Source organism: Rana temporaria, chromosome 3 (genome assembly GCF_905171775.1).
Source record: "Rana temporaria chromosome 3, aRanTem1.1, whole genome shotgun sequence".
NCBI classification, from domain to species: Eukaryota; Metazoa; Chordata; class Amphibia; order Anura; family Ranidae; genus Rana; species Rana temporaria.
Window position 1 is genome coordinate 89,926,308 of NC_053491.1, and position 20,812 is coordinate 89,947,119.

Sequence of the window (20,812 nt, forward strand, 5' to 3'; positions counted from 1 at the left end):
AAACCCATCCATAAAACAGTTTCATTTCCGGCACGTCAGGAAGTGTAGCACTCCAATTAGTTGTGCTCTCAACCAAACTGTTGTAAAATCTTGGATGAGAACCTTCTTCCCGTAGCCAGAACACTGAAGATGGGTCGTGGGTGGGTCTGCCAGCATGACAATGACCCAAAACATGCTCCCAATGCAACAAAAAACATGGCTCAAGAAGAAGCACATTAAGGTCATGGAGTTGCCTAGCCAGTCGCCAGCTTTTAATCTTCTAGAAAATTTGAATCTTCGAGTTGTCAAGCGAAAGCCAAGAAACCTTAAGGATTTAGAGAAGATCTGTAAAGAGTGGACCAAAATCCCTCCCTAGATGTGTGCAAACCTGGTCACCAACTACAGGAAACCACTTACCTCTGTGCTTGCCAACAAGGGTTTCTCCACCAAGTACTAAATCATGTTTTACTTGGGGATCAAATAATAATTTTACCCCTGAACTGCAACTTAATTTATAGCATTTGTTTTATGTGATTTTCTGGATTCTTGGTTGATATTCTGTCTATATCATTTTAAATACACCTATTATAAAAATGATAGACCCTTCCTTCATTTTTTTTTGTAAGTGGGCAAATGTACAAAATCTGCAGGAGATCAAATAATACATTTCCCACTGTATCTATGGAAGAGATGAGTACAAGCAGTTCTAGGTAGTGAGAGAGACTTATGGGATAAAATATGGATTTGTGAGAAATTTTGGTTTTTAGATGTTAAAATATAAAGTGAAACCTTGGATCATAGACCATACTGTATGTTATAAGCTTTGTTGGAACTGTACCCTGGTACCTCCATTTAACTCCTCCCAATTTGAACCCCAGTTTAAATTACACACAGGTGGACTCTGTTTACTAATTAGGTCAATTATGAAGGCCATTAGTTCCATTAGATTTTAGTTAAGGGTATCTGAGTAAAGGGAGCTGAATACAAATGTACGCCACACTTTTCAGATATTTTGTTTGTAAACATTTTTGAAAACCATTTTTATTTTTTTCTTACACTTCAATTATGTGCCACTTTGTGTTGGTCTATCGGATAAAATCCCAAAAAATACATTTACGTTTTTGGTTGTAACATGACAAAATGTGGAAAATTTCAAGGGGTATGATTATTTTTTCAAGGCACTGCATATAATATTCATTAGGTAGGCTCAATCAGCAATCTCTAAGATAAGGAGGTATTTAAGTCTGTGTTACCCTGTTGATATGTTGCTTTGTTGCCACTTTAGTGCTATCCCCGAAGAAGCTGCTGGATAAGATGGGTCACTGTTATTCAGCTCAACTTTCTCAAGGGTCCAAGTCCCTTTGACACACCAGGTTAAGAGTAAAGACCGGTAACCACAGTGAAACTCAATAAATAATTCCTATCGTCCAATAGTAGTACTATCTTGAAAACAGGCACCAAACCAGTTCGCAAGAGTAAACAATGTTTCTCAGTAAGGTTGATAGCCAAGCAAGTACAACATATTGGTAGTTATGGTAACAGTTATGCAGATGGGATGGTTAACAGTTAAGCGTAATGCCCAGGCCTGCTTAAACAGTAGTAGCGCCACCTGAATTAGTGGGCAGTAATGAGGTTTGAACTACCACTATGGGAGCTCTACTGCCATTGTGCACTAATGATAAAAGAACAGCAAAGGGGGGAATAAAGGGAAACTGGTAAGGGGTGAACAAAAGGGGCAGTCCTTAAGGTTGATCATGGCTAATTTTCGGGCCTTTCAATTGAACGTTGCTGCATTTATGTTAATTCTGCTAAGCCTGCATGCAGTAAGATGGCGAAAGGTGCAATTCTGTTCTGTGCACAGTGAAGTAAAAATGGTCCAGAAGGTTGAAATGATGCAGCATGACCGCAGCTCAGATTTGATAAGGGTGCAGTAAAGGCTTGATGGTAATAAGGTAAGGGATTTCTGTAAAGAGATGCAGGTTGTGTGGTCTAAGTGTCCTGCTCTCAGCACTTGATTACTGCTGACAGTGTATGAATGGGCCAGTGCCCTTTTCACTGACGCCTGGAGGTGACAATAGGCTCTTGTGATGGAAGGGGGCCCGCTTTATCCTGGTTTTGGTGCTTCTGCAATCTCTTGGTGGCAACCCATAAAGTCAGCAGTGCTGCTGGATCTCCACTTACTCTGTATTTCTGACTCCAGAGAAGATTGGATCATCCTTCTGTGCACAATCGGTGGCACAACCTGATCTGGAAGTATAGACTCCTGTGGCGCCAAGAGAGCCAGGCAAAAGAATAAAAAGCCCCTTGAGGCTCCTGCTGCATAGAGTATTGGACTTGTAGTTCAGAGAGGCAGTTTCATTACACTGCTGCTGCTTTGGACTACACCTCTCAGGATTCCAGGTGCTTTCTATTAAAGTATATGGGTTTGCTTGACTTGGCTTTCTCCCTGCTGGCTGGAGGAGAGTTGTGCAAGACAACATCAATAGCTCAGAAAAGGGAGAGATGTAAATAAACAGTAATGCCTTTGTCTCAATACTGTCATGACCCAATACCTGGCTACACCAACATCAGGGAAAAGATGGGAGGTGTAAATAGATACCTGGTGTGTGTGTGTGTATATATATATGCATAGCTCCCAACTGTCCCTGATTTGAAATAAAGTCCCTCTGTCCCTCTTTATTCCTTATTTGTCACTCATTTTGGTCTATATAGTTGTATAAAAAAATGCACTTTTTATCCTTCAAAAAGTGTTTCCCAGTGCTAAACCATTAATCAAATTTCAAAATTGCTGCACTTGTTAAATTCTAAAGCCGGTATAAAGGAATAGTAGTGGTAAAAAAAAAAAAAAAAAAAGACTTGTGGGTTTAACAGATCATTTTTCAGTATAATTTTCCTTTAAGAGGTCCCGGCAGGAGGTGTGTCCTATGCCTACATACTTTTGCTAATAGGTGTCCCTCGTCCTCATCTCAAAAAGTTGGGTGGTATGTATAGCATGTAGGATGAAGTAAAGATTCATGATCTAACCAGTGTTAAAATCAATCATATACAGGGAGTGCAGAATTATTAGGCAAGTTGTATTTTTGAGGATTCATTTTATTATTGAACAACAACCATGTTCTCAATGAACCCAAAAAACTCATTAATATCAAAGCTGAATATTTTTGGAAGTAGTTTTTAGTTTGTTTTTAGTTTTAGCTATTTTAGGGGGATATATGTGTGTGCAGGTGACTATTACTGTGCATAATTATTAGGCAACTTAACAAAAAAAAAATATATACCCATTTCAATTATTTATTTTTACCAGTGAAATCAATATAACATCTCAACATTCGCAAATATACATTTCTGACATTCAAAAACAAAACAAAAACAAATCAGTGACCAATATAGCCACCTTTCTTTGCAAGGACACTCAAAAGCCTGCCATCCATGGATTCTGTCAGTGTTTTGATCTGTTCACCATCAACATTGCGTGCAGCAGCAACCACAGCCTCCCAGACACTGTTCAGAAAGGTGTACTGTTTTCCCTCCTTGTAAATCTCACATTTGATGATGGACCACAGGTTCTCAATGGGGTTCAGATCAGGTGAACAAGGAGGCCATGTCATTAGTTTTTCTTCTTTTATACCCTTTCTTGCCAGCCACGCTGTGGAGTACTTGGACGCGTGTGATGGAGCATTGTCCTGCATGAAAATCATGTTTTTCTTGAAGGATGCAGACTTCTTCCTGTACCACTGCTTGAAGAAGGTGTCTTCCAGAAACTGGCAGTAGGACTGGGAGTTGAGCTTGACTCCATCCTCAATCCGAAAAGGCCCCACAAGCTCATCTTTGATGATACCAGCCCAAACCAGTACTCCACCTCCACCTTGCTGGCGTCTGAGTCGGACTGGAGCTCTCTGCCCTTTACCAATCCAGCCACGGGCCCATCCATCTGGCCCATCAAGACTCACTCTCATTTCATCAGTCCATAAAACCTTAGAAAAATCATTCTTGAGATATTTCTTGGCCCAGTCTTGACGTTTCAGCTTGTGTGTCTTGTTCAGTGGTGGTCGTCTTTCAGCCTTTCTTACCTTGGCCATGTCTCTGAGTATTGCACACCTTGTGCTTTTGGGCACTCCAGTGATGTTGCAGCTCTGAAATATGGCCAAACTGGTGGCAAGTGGCATCTTGGCAGCTGCACGCTTGACTTTTCTCAGTTCATGGGCAGTTATTTTGCGCCTTGGTTTTTCCCACACGCTTCTTGCGACCCTGTTGACTATTTTGAATGAAACGCTTGATTGTTCGATGATCACGCTTCCGAAGCTTTGCAATTTTAAGAGTGCTGCATCCCTCTGCAAGATATCTCACTATTTTTTACTTTTCTGAGCCTGTCAAGTCCTTCTTTTGACCCATTTTGCCAAAGGAAAGGAAGTTGACTAATAATTATGCACACCTGATATAGGGTGTTGATGTCATTAGACCACACACCTTCTCATTACAGAGATGCACATCACCTAATATGCTTAATTGGTAGTAGGCTTTCGAGCCTATACAGCTTGGAGTAAGACAACATGCATAAAGAGGATGATGTGGTCAAAATACTCATTTGCCTAATAATTCTGCACTCCCTGTAGTGTAAGCCTCTGGTACATTAGTTCTAGCAGACCCCTGACTGCATTCCAGTTTCAAGGGGAAGATCAACTTTCAGCGTACATTGAAACATTTATTTGAATACCGCCTCATCTTAGACATTTGATTGAGCTTTTTGAATAATATGGAAATGAGTATTGCAGCAGCCATTTGATTTTTTTTTTTTTTTTTTACCCACTTGCCAGCTGGAGTGGGTCTTGTTTGTTCACCTGTGACAGGTACATTTTCATGTATAAATATACAGACATATTCCAGTTTCCGGATGAAACGGATCCACTGGTCTAAGAAACACGTTAAATAGTACCCAAACCCCACTGGTTGAAGCAGCATTCACTAAAGGTACATTTTATGATAACTATATTGTTGTACATGTATAGCAAGGCTCTGTTCTCAATCATCGTGTAGTAGGAACAAGCATTCCCGCTATGCGATTTTGCGTGTCACAAAGGGGGCATCCCATTTACTTGAATGAGCTTCCCTACACCCCTTTGTTGCCCAAAAAAGAAGCTCCTGTTCCTCTTTGGATGACAAGCTCTCAAACGGTTTTGAACAGTGTGATCCTGTCACGTGATAATTGCATTGTGTTTGCAGTGCCATTAAGGGGTAATCACACCCAAAAGCGTGTTGTGCAGCGATCACCATGCTATTTGGAACCGTAGAAGAATTGTGGCGATTCTGCCCACTATTACAAATCACAAAGTGTAAATGAAGCCTTCGTGGCACCTGAAAAGTCCCCAGGTTCTTTTTTTTTTTCTTGTGTACATAAATATAGCAGGGATATAGTGAAGTAAAAACATACCAGTCATGCTTGTGCCAATATGTGCTGTTTGATGTCCTCTCTCTGCATACTAATCCTAATCAAACTTCTGTGGCAGCCCTGAATCTAATATTTGACTGTGACAAGGGTAGTTTGTGAAATCCTAGTGTAGCTTCTAGTTACTAACATCCACCATGTTCACCCTGCTGCCGGACCTTCATACATCACTCTCCAGGAGACAATGAACAGTCATTTGCTTTTGTTTTTTTTATTTAGGACATATAACTTGGTTGGGGAAGGGGTATGGGATGCCCAAAGAACAGATCGTTTTTGCTATCGTTATTAAAGAATTGTTGCATGGTGGTATTTGGATCAAATGATGGACTCTAACATTTACAGTCTCTCCTCTGAAAAAACTCCTGCAGACCGTTACTACTCCTCCACACAAACTCCTGCACACTGTTACTGCCAGGACTCTTCTCCTCCTGCACAAACTTCACTGTACAGTGTTAGTCTCTCTGCCCCATCATCTTTACAATACACCATGGATCGCTCTGATGAACTACCCTTGATGGATGCTGAACTTTGCTGATTTCTGATAGGCCAGGGGCCTGCAGTACCCCTTCTTGGCGGCCTAGATGTTTAGCAGCATTGGAAGGTGGTGGACTACTGATCCCAGCTAGCCCAGCTTGCAAATCCTGTGCCAGCAGGCCAGATCGATTTGACACAAAACCCCACAGTCTCTCCTCGCTTTGCACCCAGCTCCCCTGGCATGCTTGACATGAGCCTCACTCACCGACCTTCTCCTGCCCTGAGTCCTTGGTGAAGAATTTTTCCGGACATACGTAACGACTGTTTCTCCAGCTTCTCTGTTCCAGAACACCTCCATGACTGTAAGAGGGGCTTCCTCCCAGCCCCGGAGCTCCTCCGCCAAGGTGTGCACCCCCCCCCCCCCAGATGGAGATGGGCCTCCTGCTGCAGTCTAACACTCCATTCTTCACTTCACCCAGACGACAACTCCCCTCCAGTGGGCTGGACCTGAGCTTAAGTAGGAAGCATGCCCCCTGACAATTCCATGAGCTCCCTGTCACTCCAATTCCCAGCCTTGCCCCTCTTCCAGAACATTCTCCCTGGAAGCAGGGGAGGTGCCCAAGAACTGGAGGACAGGTGGTCACACCCACTGCTACACTAACCACTTCCTGCCCTTCAGATCAAAACAAACATGCCTAGCATGCAGCATAAGCCTGCCTAGATTTAACTGCCTGGCAGCTACCACAGAAAATCATCACCTTTAACACCTACCTATGGTAGAGGGCGCTACATCAGCGTAATTGTGGGCATAGACATCTACATAACAAACGGGTAAGCAAAATAGGGCCAGAGTATTGGTATACCTAGGAATTCTCAGTAATCCAACACTGCACCACTGGGTTCTCTGACACGATGGGCTGAGGAAAGTAGTGACAGCTGCATCACAGGGTGGCAACCCTAAGCCTCACAAAGGATCCACTGGATTCCTAAACTGAAACCAAGCAAGATTGTGAGATCCTGGAGCATGGCAGAGAGATCAGCATGCTTCATCAACCAATCACTGAACACAGTTGTCTCTCCCGTTATGGGACTTTGTGATTCTCACATTTCAGCCCTGCCTCTCCCCTCATTATGTGTTGTTTTTTTTTTTTTTAAACATAAATGTGTTTTGGGAGTTGACCTGTAATTAACTGTTTTTCACATGCAGTAACGTTTAACCACTTGACCTCTGGAAGGTTTACCCCCCTTCATGACTAGGCCATTTTTTGCCATACAGCACTGCATTATTTTAACTGACAATTGTGCAAAGCTGTACCCAAATAAAATTTGTCCCTTTTTTTTCCCCCCACAAATAGAACTTTCTTTTGGTGGCATTTGATTACCTCTGCGGTTATTATTTTTTGCACTATAAACAAAAACAGACTGACAAGTTTGAAAAAATTATTATATTTCTCTTTTCCTCCATGGATGGACACAGCTTCCTAAATCTTGAGAAGTGGGTTATGTTCCTGTTCATAGGAGAGGACTAGGCAGAACATGTTAGTTATCTTAAAACATGTAACTTTAACAGAGTTGAACAGCCCCGCCCAGGGGGCGGTCCCTCTGGTCATAACCCCTCGCCCTGCAGCACGCAGCCTCAGTTTTTTTTTCTGCCTAGCAGAGAAGGACGTGGCTCCCTTTGGGCCCAGAGTCCTGAAGAGATTTTTAATTGTTATTTATTTTATTTTTGTAGTTCTTCTATCAACTGCCGGCTGGGTGACAGGCTGGATATTATAGATCCTTGTAGTCTCCCCAGTCTGGCCATCGAGCGTGAGCAGTCCTTAGCTACACGCTAGGTTGACCACGACATACCCCATGGCTCCAGGGGTAGCCGGTGAGCTTATGCTCCAGGGTCCACAACTGACTGGGCTGCTGTTGTCTCGCTCACAGTGGGCCGGGCCGACAGCTACTCCGTACCATCGGTTGTGGGTCTGTCAGGGACGCTCCAGCAAGTCCTTGTGAGGATGGTTAAGTACGGTTCCTCCTGCCTCGGCAGGATGGAACAGCTTGTCATTCCTGGGATTAAGGGGTTCTCCTATCCTCCCTTTCCCTGCTCTCTGTCGCCCTTTCCCCTCCTGCCCTAGGGCCGCTGCGACCGGGGTGTACCTGTGGGGGGGCTCCGGGTCCCTGTGGGGCGGCGGGGTCTGCTTTCTGTGAGGGGGGTCTGTCTCCTAAGAAAGTCCCTGCACGGCCTTCTCGTCCACATCGTGGTGCTCAGGCGCCATTTTTACAGCCTCAACGCCATTTTTTGTGTGCCTGCCTTTCTCAATTGAAAATACCGTCGGTGGCCATTTTGCCATGGCCGCGCTGTGACGCAGGTCGGCATTGCGAGCGGCCATTTTCTTGTTGTCCACGTCCTTTTATCTGTGGCATCTGGCGTCCGTTTTGGAGTGGGTTTTGGCCTCTAGCACTGGCTTTCTGAATGGCGCACAGCTCATTCCCCTCAGTCTTTTTCCTCACACACACGCTGTGTATACAGGAAGGCAGGCAGCGGGCTGAGCGGTCTCCCTCTGGGTGGTGAGTCCCCTGGATAACCCCCACGGGTTGGTGCAGCAAGGAGAATGGACTTTTCCATCGGTGATCGCCACCATTACTAGTAAAATCATGAATAAAAAAATCCCATAGTTATATGCTATAATTTTTGCGCAAACCAATCAATATACGCTTAGAGTTTTTTTTATTTATTTTTTACCAAAAATATGTAGTAGAATACATATTGGCCGAAATTGATGAAGAAATTCGATAAAAAAAAAAATTTATTGGGTGTGTTTTATAGCAGAATGTAAAAAAATAGGATTTTTTTTTGTACTCACCGTAATATCCTTTTCTCTGTCATCCATGGACGGACACAGCTCCTTAAATCTTGACAAGTGGGTTATGTTCCTGTTCATAGGAGAGGACTAGGCAGAACATGTTAAAGTTACAAGTTTTAAGATAACGGGACTGCAGTATTGCAGAAGACAAATTGCACACTAAGTGACACTTTTTGGGGACCAGTGAGACTAATACATTCATCAGTGCTAAAAAAAAAAAAAAAAAAAAACATGCACTGCCCCTGCACTAGTGACACTGGCAGAGAAGGGGTTAACATTAAGGGCGATCAAAGGGCTAAATGTGTACCTGGCCAGTGCTTATCTACTGTGGGGAGGTGCTTGTACTAGGAAAAGGAATGGATCGGTGCCCCTGCTTAGCACAGACACAGGATCCATGTCTTCTGTAGTGACAGAACAGTGATCTGCCTTGTTTACATATGCAGACCGCCGTTTCGCCTGTGTAGCGAAGCAGCAGGAGCTGATCGCTGGGTACGGAGTGCCCGAAGGTACGTGATCCTGCGTAGGAGAGTCGCCTTGCCACTGTATATATACAGTATATGGTCGTCAAGCAGTTAATACATACATTTTTTACAGTGCCAAATATTTAGTAGAGCTTTACGAACAACACTGAAAAGTTTATATCTTGTCAGTTTACATACACACCCTATTCAGGTGTGCGTAGTACATCTTTAATGAAAATGACACATAAAACAGAAAATTACAGTAATTTTCATTTCCTTGCGCCAATCCATGGCAGCATACTAACCCACATAACCAGGAAAATGCTTTCACCTACAGCAATATGGCTTGGCACCCTGTTGTAAGCTAGATTTAAAGAACATTTTCCACGAGGGCTGAGCTAGCTGTTCTTAAATAATATGATATAAGTTATATATTATAATGTTATATTATGCCTGAATTTCCAGGCTGGTGAAAAGAAAAGCAGCGCAGCCCAGCCAGAAATATGTGTGAATCAATTTCTTCTCCTCTATAATAGCACTGACCAGGTAAGTGCGCTATAAATGTTGTTAACCACAAGATGTCGCTCTTGTATTGCAGGTTCAAGAATGATTCTACTGGATAAAGTCACTTATGCCTGAAGCTGACAAATGACTCACTTAAAAAAGGAATGAATAAATAAATGTATTTAGGGATTTGTAATGAAAATTTGGATACTCTCCGTTTAAAAACACACAACTGTGTATCAATAGAGGACTCATTAGTCTCCTTTAACACACCCCTGTCTGGCTACATTTTATTTTATTTTTTTAAAAGAAAAGTTATACACCTGCTTTTGGCCTTACAGAATCCATTTGTTGAGTGAGTACTAGGGGTGCAACGGATTAAAAAACTCACGGATCGGATCGATCCTCGGATCAGAGTCACGGATCGGATAATCTTTCTGATCGGCAAAAAAAAAAAGACTAATCTTGTTGCACCCACCGGAGTTTTAGATTTCACAGTTATTTTCAACACAAAACTGAGCTTATGTGCTTAAAGCGGGGGTTCACCCTATCGACGGGAAATTTTTTTTTTTTTATTTTACCTTAAAATCAGGCATTGTAGCGCGAGCTACAGTATGCCTGTCACGAATTTTTTACCGCCGTACTCACCTTGTAGTCGTCCATCGAAGATTCCGGGGAATGGGCGTGCCTATGGAGACGGAGGATGATTGACGGCCGGCTCTGGCGCGTCACGCTTCTCCGGAAATAGCCGAAATAGGCTCGGTCTTCACGACGCGTGCGCATAGCCTGTGCGCAGGCGCCGTGAAGAGCCGAGACCTACTCCGGCTGTCTTCGGGGAGAGTGACGTGCCAGGGCCGGCCGTCAATCATCCTCCCTCTCCATAGGCACGCCCATTCCCCGCGGGAGCCGGAATCTACGATGGACGACTACAAGGTGAGTACGGGGTTAAAAAAATCGGGACAGGCATACTGTAGCTCGCGCTACAATGCCTGTCTCGATGGTAAAATGTGTCGGGGGGGGGGTGAACTACCGCTTTAAATACAGAATATGTAAATCTGACTGTTAAATTTTAAAAGCCGCAGCAAACCTGCTGACCTTACATGGTTGCTAATGTGAAAGAACACCTCTGATTTTCTCATTATGTGAAAATCAGAGGTGTTCTGTCACATTAGCAAGCATGCAGGGGCGGACTGACAACTCATGGGGCCCCCCGGGCAATAGAAGATTATGGGGCCCCCGGGCTTACAGATGACCACCACGCCAGGAGGCAGTGCAGAGGCGGGGCATCTAAAATCTCTGGATTTTCACATCAAAAGCATGTCGGTATCGGACATATCAGGAAGAGATGTAAAAAAACACAGATTTTCACATACTGTGCCTGGTTTTACTGAGCCTGGCAACCCTGAGGGGCCCCCTAGTGACATGGGGCCCTTGGGCAGTGCCCGAGTGACTCAATGGTCAGTCCGCCCCTGCAAGCATGTAAGGTTTGCTGCTGATTTTAAAATTTACCATGCAAACAGACCGTTGGATTTCCAAATACTGTATTTAAGCACATTAAGCTCCGTTTTGTGTTGAAAATAACTGAAATCGAAAACTCTGTTGGGTGTAACAAGATGTCCGCTTGCCCCGTAATCACTATCATTACCCTAGTATCACCGGTGTCCCCCTCTGGTGTCACTCCTCTTCTCCCCTCTGGTGTCACCTGTGTCCCCCCCCCTCTCTTCTCCACTCTGGTGGCACATTTGTCCCCCTCCTCTCCACTCTGGTGTCCCCCCTCCACTCTGGTGTCCCTCCTCCACTCTGGTTTCACTGGTGTCCCCCCTCCACTCTGGTGTCCCCCGCCTCTCCTCTGGTGTCACAGGTGTCTCCCTCCTCCGCTCAGTAGACAGCCATGCTCCCCGGGTGATGATGCCTCTCCTACCCACAGGTGCAGATCTACAGATACACTTTCTCCTCATGTCTGTGGTCGGTGGTCCCTGGTCTGTAGTCAGCGAGCTGAGGCGGTGCGGAGTGTTACGCTGTGCACTGGGCTCTGGTTACTAGGCAAGCAGACTGTCTCCACTGGGGTGGAGCAAGATGGCGGCGACAAAACGTCACTTCCTGACGAGACCGCCGCCGCCGGGTGTACCAAGATGGCCGCCGCTCCGGAGCTAGGCCGGGGACTTTTCTATGGCCGAGGCTGCGGAGCGCTCCATAGGTCGCTTGGTGTGTCGATCCGGTGACTCGTTCGGATCACGGATCGGACCACTAGTGAGTACAAATGGAAAGTTTTGAATTTGCATCTACAAGAAAATTGTTATTAGTGGGAATGCTTCAGCAGTCCCACTATTGTTATTCTTTTTTTAATTTATCTTTAATTTCAAAAAATTTCCGTACGTTTTTTGGCTCTGCGTAACTTCTGTATACTTTCAGCTATTAAAACGATTCAACTTTTAAAATGTTCAGCTCTTTCAGCTAATGATGGGACTTCTTCAACTTTTTTTCTACTATTTATACTTCTTAAAATATTAAGCTTTTTAACACTTTTTTTTAACATGCTTCAAATCCTAAAAATCTTCTTCCGCTCCCAAAAGTTTCAGCTCCTTCATACTTTCACATACCTTTCACCTTTGCAATTGCACTGCCCCAGGACTTCCTGCAGGCGTTATTTAGAGGATATTTTTAGCGCTAAAATGCCTGAAAACCGCCTCAGTGTGAAAGGGGTCTTACTTCAAGATAGCAATTGAAGCTATGCAAACCATTGCTTTATGCCAATAAGCCTTTAACAGTTGTATGACATTTGGAATAAATGGATCTATGTTAGAGTGTATCTGTGCTGCAAACCAGCAGTTCTTGCTAGATAAGGACACAAAGGAACTATTTTCACTGCTCTGCCAACTTTCCCAAATAAATTCACGCATGTTTTAGTTTGTGGTCATTGCAGCGCATGACCACAAACCCACCGCCATGCTTTGTGATGCCATTTATTTAGAATGGCACTCCAACATACTGCATGGCGTGTCGCTTGCATCGCAACACCAGATATAAATGAGACTGCATCTAAGTGCTTTGTCCCAATGAGGCTGTGTCCCAAGTTGACAGCCTTATCCCTAATGTATGCCTATTTTAGTTACTGAGTATGCTTTATAAATAGTTATAGTAATTAAAATAAGGGTACTAACTGAGGGTATGGTGGTCCTGAATGGGCAGTACCCACATAATTAGGAATGGGAGGGCCCAAAAATTGGAAGTGATCTAGGTAAGACGTAGACAGTGAGCATGTTAAGAGTAGACTTTGGCGTGGGGGTGATAGATAAGTATCTGCCTGTATTTCTGAGCATTGAGGACACAATTGATCCTGACCAAATCTTCAATTCCATCTTCAGAAATGCAGCACCAAACTTGCAATCAGGGCCGGCCTTTGGGGTGTGCGAGCTGTGCGGACGCACAGGGCGCCATGAGCAACAGGGGCGCCATGCGGCCATCACAGCTCGCAGAATTTGAGTCGCAGTCAGTTACTCACATGATCATCACAGGAATCCGACTCCTACGAGTCACAGCAGCAGGCGCTGCCAGGTCCCCCTGCGCGCTGTCAGGTCCCCCTGCCCTGGTAGAAGAGCAACGCATCGGCTGCGGCACCTGAAAAAAATGGCTGCTGCCGGCCCCGACAGGCACACTGCCCATGCGCCGCCGCTGCTCGGGAAAGCCCGAAAACGCTTGGCTATTCTCGGGCAGACGGTGCATGCGCAGTGGCGTCTAAGCGCCGGGCGGCGCCATTTTTAAATGCAAAGCCACACCGTCCACCGAAAGGTAAGTCACACTGAGCCCCTGGCCCTGCATGCACCTACTTTTTCAGATAAAAATAAAAAGTATTTACTTTTTATAGCCGGCCTACACACCGAAGGGGAGGAGCATATAAGGGACTTAACATAAGAAAAGAAAAAAAAGTAAAATACAATAAAATAATATATAAAAATAACATGTGTACTACATAATTGCATTGGTAATGGCAATTACATATATGTATGTAATGTATGCATATATGTAATCTAATGTATGTAATTGCCATTACCAATGCAATTATGTAATAAACATTATTTTTATTAATTATTTTATTGTATTTTACTCCTTTGCTATTTGTCTTATGTTAACCACTTCTGGACCGGAAGATTTTGCTGCTTAATGACCAGGCCCTATTTTGCAATTTGGCACTGCGTTACTTTAATGGACAATTTTGCAGTCGTGCGACGCTGTACCCAAACGAAATTGACGTCCTTTTTCCCCCACAAATAGAGCTTTCATTGTTTACATCATTGTTACCAGTCTATCCAGTTATTTATTATTGTAATTGTTTGCACATGTACTTAAATTAACTGTTATTAAAACAAATTATTTGTTACAAATATTTTTTTCCCCTTTTTGTATGTTTAGGTGACCAGGGGGTGAGTGGTGAAGATGGGGGGAGGGGGGGCGCCAAAGGATTAGCTTGCACAGGGCGCCTGAACACCTAAGGCCGGCCCTGTTTTCAATAAACCTCCCACCATGCTTCACTATTGCCTACAGTCACTTATTATTGTACATCTCTCCAGCCCTTCAGCACACAAACTGCTTACTGATTTAGCCAAATATTTCAAATTTTTGCTCATTAGTCCAGAGCACCTGCTGCCATTATTTGAACCCCAGTTCCTATGATTTTGTGCATAGTAGTAGTATAGCTACCTTGTGTGCTTAGTCTTGTCATGGTGTATGACCTTTGACATTAAACTGTCTTCCACAACCTCACCTTAGTAGCAGAGTATGGGTCTTCCTCACCCAGTTTTAAGCCTCCTACACAGCTATTTCTGTTTCAGTTAATGACTGTGTTTCAACCTATATACAGTGGAACCTCGGATTACAAGCATAATCCGTTCCAGGAGAATGCTCGTAATCCAAAGTACTCGCATGTCAAAGCGAGTTTCCCCATTGAAGTCAATGGAAACAAAAATAATTTGTTCTGCATTTACTTCAATGGCATGCAATACCGCACGTGACCAGAGGTGGGGGGCGCCAGAGAGCCTCAGAAACACACGAAAAGGCCCGAGGACAGCTCGGTTGACCTCGGCAAACCTCAGAAAGGCTCAGGAATGTAGTATTTCCAACTCTTTCCGAGCATTTCTTATAGCATTTATTAAATACATTTTATGATTTTATAGTACCAATTCTTTTCTCCTTGTGTGGCCTGTACAGCCTGAAATCGGTCTTTCCTTTTTTTTAAACGTATTAGGAAAAGTATTGGAATTTTTAATTGGAAGTACTAATTGATGGTGAGTGATCAGTGGTGCTTGAACCTGGCTGTCAGTGGTGACATTATCTGCACACAGCGCTATTTGACTATTTTATTTTAAAAAGGCTTGGTGATTGGTTCGCACACAACTGGAGGTGTTCACTTTGTGGAATGTGTGGACAACACTTTAAAGTGGTCAAACTTGATAATTCACTCTGGAAGAGGGATCACTAGATTTATTGGTTTAAGAACACTGATTCCCACATATTTTGATATTCCTCGGAAAAGTATCCATACCCCTCAAAATGTTCCACATTTTGTCACGTTCCAACCAAAAACATGAATGTATTTTATTGGGATTTTATATGATAGACCAACACAAAGTAGCACATGATTGTGAAGTGGAAGGAAAATGATAAATGGTTCTCAATTTATTTATTTTTACAAATAAGTATGTGAAAAGTGTGGCTTGCATTTGTTATCAGCCCCCTTTACTCTGATACCCCTAACAGAAGTCTAGTAGAAACAATTGCCTAGTCGCCTAGTTAGTAAATAGAGTCCACCTGTGTGTAATTTAATCTCGGTATAATAAATACAGCTGTTCTGTGAAGTCCTCAGAGGTTTTTTTTGTAGAACCTTAGTGCACAAACAGAATCGTGAAAGCCAAGGAACATACCAGACAGGTCAGGGATAAAGTTGTGGAGAAGTTTAAAGCAGGATTAGGTTATAAAAAAAAATATCCCAAACTTTGAACATCTCACGGAGCACTGTTCAATCCATCATCCCAAAATGGAAAGAGCATGGCACAACTGCAAACCTACCAAGACATGGCCGTCCACCTAAATTGACAGGCCGTGCAAGGAGAGCATTAATCAGAGAAGTAGCCAAGAGGCCCATGGTAACTCTGGAGGAGCTGCAGAGATCCACAGCTCAGATGGAAGAATCTGTCCACAGGACAACTATTAGTCATGCACTCCACAAATCTGGCCTTTATGGAATGGTGGCAAGAAGAAAGCCATTGTTGAAAGAAAGCCATAAGAAGTCCTGTTTGCAGTTTGTGAGAAGCCAAGTGGGGGACACAGCAAACATGAGGAAGAAGGTGCTCTGGTTAGATGAGACCAAAATTTTACATTTTGGTCTAAAAGCAAAACTAACACTGCACATCACCCTGAACACACCATCACCATCGTGAAACATGGTGGTGGCAGCATTATGTTGTGGAGATGCTTTTCTTCAGCAGGGACAGGGAAGCTGGTCAGAGTTGATGAGAAGATGGATGGAGCCAAATACAGGGCAATCTTAGAAAAAATCTTTGATGCCACGTACACACAACCGGTTTTCCCGTTGGATAAAAAAAAACAATGGTTTTCCCGATGGAATTCCGGCCAAGCTTGTCTTGCGTACACACAGTCAGACCAAATTCCACCCCTCCAAAGCACGGTGACGTGCAACACGTACATCCGCACTATAAAGGGCAAGTTCAATTCCAACGGCGCCACCTTTTGGGCTGCTTTTGCTGATCCTTGTGTTAGTAAATGTTTGGTGAGAGACGATTCACGGTTTTCAGCCTCGTGCTTTTTAGTCCGTTACAGCCTGACGAATGTGCTATCTCGGTTATGAATGCTAGTTTTACCAGAACAAGCGTTCCCGTCTCATACTTGACGAGCATGCGCGTCTTTTTTACCTTCGGAAAGGCATACAGATGAATGGTTTTCCCGCTAGGATTTTTCCTGACGGGAAAAAAGAGATCATGTATTTTTTCTGGCAGTTTCCCTCGGAAAAACTGCGATGGAGCATACACACGGTTGGAATTCCCAGCCAAAAGCTCTCATCGCAGTTTTTCAGATGGGAAAACCACATACGAGGCATTAGAGTCTGCAAAAGACTTGAGACTGGGGCAGAGGTTCACCTTTCAGCAGGACAACGACCCTAAACATACAGCCAGAGCTACAATGTAATGGTTTAGATCAGGGGTCTCCAAACTTTTTACTTCGAGGGCCACATTGTATATTTTACAGATATTCGCGGGCCGAAAAAAAAAAGAAGCCATTTATAAATTACTCCTCAGCTATGGAATAGAGCAGAATTTTAAAAAAGGCTGCCATTAGCAGGGCTGGATGGTGCACTTGTATCCTCCGCCTGCACCTAAATGCCAAATTCTCGTGCACCAGGGCCAAATATTAAGTGTACATGAGGCCTTACATCAGTGTTCCCCATCAGAGCCCCCTCCACATCTACATCCCCACCAGAGCCATCACCACATCTACATCCCCACCGGAGCCCCCACCACATCTACATCCCCACCAGCGCCATCACCACATCTACATCCCCACCAGAGCCATCACCACATCTACATCCCCACCAGAGCCCCCACCACATCTACATCCCCACCAGAGCCCCCACCACATCTACATCCCCACCAGAGCCCCCACCACATCTACATCCCCAACAGAGCCATCACCACATCTACATCCCCACCAGAGCCATCACCACATCTACATCCCCACCAGAGCCATCACCACATCTACATCCCCACCAGAGCCATCACCACATCTACATCCCCACCAGAGCCATCACCCCATCTACATCCCCACCAGAGCCATCACCACATCTACATCCCCACCAGAGCCATCACCACATCTACATCCCCACCAGAGCCCCCACCACATCTACATCCCCACCAGAGCCCCCACCACATCTACATCCCCACCAGAGCCCCCACCACATCTACATCCCCACCAGAGCCCCCACCACATTTACATTCCCACCAGAGCCCCCACCACATCTACATCCCTAACAGAGCCATCACCGCATCTACATCCCCACCAGAGCCATCACCGCATCTACATCCCCACCAGAGCCATCACCACATTTACATCCCCACCAGAGCCATCACCACATCTACATCCCACCAGAGCCATCACCACATCTACATCCCCACCAGAGCCATCACCACATCTACATCCCCACCAGAGCCATCACCACATCTACATCCCCACCAGAGCCATCACCACATCTACATCCCCACCAGAGCCATCACCACATCTACATCCCCACCAGAGCCCCCACCACATCTACATCCCCACCAGAGCCCCCACTGCATCTACATCCCCAACAGAGCCATCACCACATCTACATCCCCACCAGAGCCCCCACCACATCTACATCCCCACCAGAGCCCCCACCACATCTACATCCCCACCAGAGCCATCACCACATCTACATCCCCACCAGAGCCATCACCACATCTACATCCCCACCAGAGCCATCACCACATCTACATCCCCACCAGAGCCATCACCACATCTACATCCCACCAGAGCCATCACCACATCTACATAACCCACCAGAGCCATCACCACATCTACATAACCCACCAGAGCCATCACCACATCTACATCCCCACCAGAGCCATCACCACATCTACATCCCCACCAGAGCCCCGACCACATCTACATACCCACCAGAGCCCCCACCACATCTACATCCCCACCAGAGCCATCACCACATCCCCATCAGAGCCATCACCACATCCCCATCAGAGCCATCACCACATCTACATCCCCACCAGAGCCATCACCACATCCACATCCCCACATCTACATCACCACATCTACATCCCCACCAAAGCCATCACCACATCTACATCCCCACCAGAGCCATCACCACATCTACATCCCCACCAGAGCCCCCACCACATCTACATCCCCACCAGAGCCCCCACCACATCTACATCCCCACCAGAGCCCCCACCACATCTACATCCCCACCAGAGCCATCACCACATCTACATCCCCACCAGAGCCCCCACCACATCTACATCCCCACCAGAGCCATCACCACATCGACATCCCCACCAGAGCCATCACCACATCTACATCCCCACCAGAGCCATCACCACATCTACATCCCCACCAGAGCCATCACCACATCTACATCCCCACCAGAGCCCCCACTGCATCTACATCCCCAACAGAGCCATCACCACATCTACATCCCCACCAGAGCCATCACCACATCTACATCCCCACCAGAGCCATCACCACATCTACATCATCACCACATCTACATTCCCACCAGAGCCATCACCACATCTACATAACCCACCAGAGCCATCACCACATCTACATCCCCAACAGAGCCATCACCACATCTACATCCCCACCAGAGCCCCGACCACATCTACATACCCACCAGAGCCCCCACCACATCTACATACCCACCAGAGCCCCCACCACATCTACATCCCCATCAGAGCCATCACCACATCCCCATCAGAGCCATCACCACATCTACATCCCCACCAGAGCCATCACCACATCCACATCCCCACATCTACATCTCCACCAGAGTCATCACCACATCTACATCCCCACCAGAGCCATCACCAAATCCACATCCCCACCAGAGCCATCACCACATCTACATCCCCACCAGAGCCCCCACCACATCTACATCCCCACCAGAGCCCCCACCACATCTACATCCCCACCAGAGCCATCACCACATCTACATCCCCACCAGAGCCCCCACCACATCTACATCCCCACCAGAGCCATCACCACATCCACATCCCCACATCTACATCTCCACCAGAGCCCCCACCACATCTACATTCCCACCAGAGCCCCCACCACATCTACATCCCCACCAGAGCCATCACCACATCCACATCCCCACCAGAGCCATCACCACATCCACATCCCCACCAGAGCCATCACCACATCTACATCCCCACCAGAGCCCCCACCACATCTACATCTCCACCAGAGCCCCCACCAAATCTAAATCCCCACCAGAGCCATCACCACATCTACATCCCCACCAGAGCCATCCCCACATCTACATCCCCACCAGAGCCCCCACCACATCCACATCCCCACCAGAGCCCCCACCACATCTACATCCCCACCAGAGCCATCACCACATCTACATCCCCACCAGAGCCCCCACCACATCCACATCCCCACCAGAGCCCCCACCACATCCCCACCAGAGCCATCACCACATCTACATGCCCACCAGAGCCCCCACCACATCTACATCCCCACCAGAGCCATCACCACATCTACATCCCCACCAGAGCCATCACCACATCTATATCCCCACCAGAGCCATCACCACATCCACATCCCCATCAGAGCCATCACCACATCCCCATCAGAGCCATCACCACATCTACATCCCCACCAGAGCCATCACCACATCTACATCCCCATCAGAGCTCCCACCACATGCCCATCCCCATGAGATCTCCCACCACATCCACATCCCCATCAGAGTCATCACCACATCTACATCCCCACCAGAGCCCCCACCACATCTACATCCCCACATCCACATCCCCACCAGAGCCATCACCACATCTACATCCCCACCAGAGCCCCCACCACATCTACATCTCCACCAGAGTCCCCACCACATCTACATCCCCACCAGAGCCATCACCACATCTACATCCCACCAGAGCCATCACCACATCTACATAACCCACCAGAGCCATCACCACATCTACATAACCCACCAGAGCCATCACCACATCTACATCCCCACCAGAGCCATCACCACATCTACATCCCCACCAGAGCCCCGACCACATCTACATACCCACCAGAGCCCCCACCACATCTACATCCCCACCAGAGCCATCACCACATCCCCATCAGAGCCATCACCACATCCCCATCAGAGCCATCACCACATCTACATCCCCACCAGAGCCATCACCACATCCACATCCCCACATCTACATCACCACATCTACATCCCCACCAAAGCCATCACCACATCTACATCCCCACCAGAGCCATCACCACATCTACATCCCCACCAGAGCCCCCACCACATCTACATCCCC